The 829-nt window shown below is 35.8% G+C and overlaps 1 non-coding gene across 1 annotated transcript; it reads right to left on the bottom strand.

Annotated features, from left to right (window-relative positions):
• Positions 1 to 324: 324 nt before the first annotated feature.
• LOC148762456 (small nucleolar RNA R71) lies at positions 325 to 428 on the bottom strand. The gene has a single exon (XR_016026777.1). It is a non-coding gene; the product is annotated as a small nucleolar RNA R71 (small nucleolar RNA).
• Between the last annotated feature and the right edge of the window lie 401 nt (positions 429 to 829).

Genomic DNA, 829 nt, shown 5'->3' with positions numbered 1-829 from the left:
GGTTCTTATAGATTAGCAGTATGAAAGGTGACTTTAAGAATAGTTGATGGAATGATGAGCAGGATTATAAAAGTAGGCTTGCTTGGGCTTGGTGGGCTATGCCCATTGGGTCCATGTGTCGGTCACGGCTCAAAAATCGAGTCATGACACACTTTCAAATATAATAGGGTGACTGATGATGCTATCAAACTTAAACTCTTTCCTTTCTCACTAAGGGATAAGGCAAAGAGTTGGTTGAATTTACTACCCACTAGATCATTACTACATGGGAGAATTTGGCTAAAAATATTCTTGGCAAAATTCTTCCCATTTACAAAGACTGTAAAGTTTAGGAACTATATTTCATTCATATAATTTGATGGTGAATCCTTATATGAGGCTTGGGAAGGATTTAAGGATTTGCTTAAAAGATGTCCACACCATGGGCTTGCTCAATGGCTTCGAGTTCAGACATTCTTTAATGAGTTGGTCAGTTTAATTAAATCTATAATTGATGCTGCTGTTGCTAGTAGGGCATTGAGGGGTAAAAATCATGATAAAGCTTATAATTTGTTGGAAGAGATGGCATTCAATAATTACCAATGGCTTTCAAAAAGATCATGTTCTAGAAAAACTGTTGGTGCTTATGGAATTGATGCACTGAATGCATTGACTGCACAAGTAGTTACTTTGACAAAGAGATTTGATAAAATGGGAGTTAATGTTGTCCAAAACTCTTTCATAACTTATGATTTCTATGGAGATAGCCATTCAAGTGATCAATGTCCATCTAATCCTGAATCAGTTCAATTTATTGGGAACTTTAATAGGCAACAGAAAAACCCATATT

The sequence above is a fragment of the Theobroma cacao genome, chromosome 5 (genome assembly GCF_053813885.1).
Source record: "Theobroma cacao isolate CCN51 chromosome 5, ASM5381388v1, whole genome shotgun sequence".
Classification (NCBI taxonomy): domain Eukaryota; kingdom Viridiplantae; phylum Streptophyta; class Magnoliopsida; order Malvales; family Malvaceae; genus Theobroma; species Theobroma cacao.
Note: the sequence above shows the minus strand (reverse complement) of the source record. Positions and strands in the feature narration are given on the sequence as shown.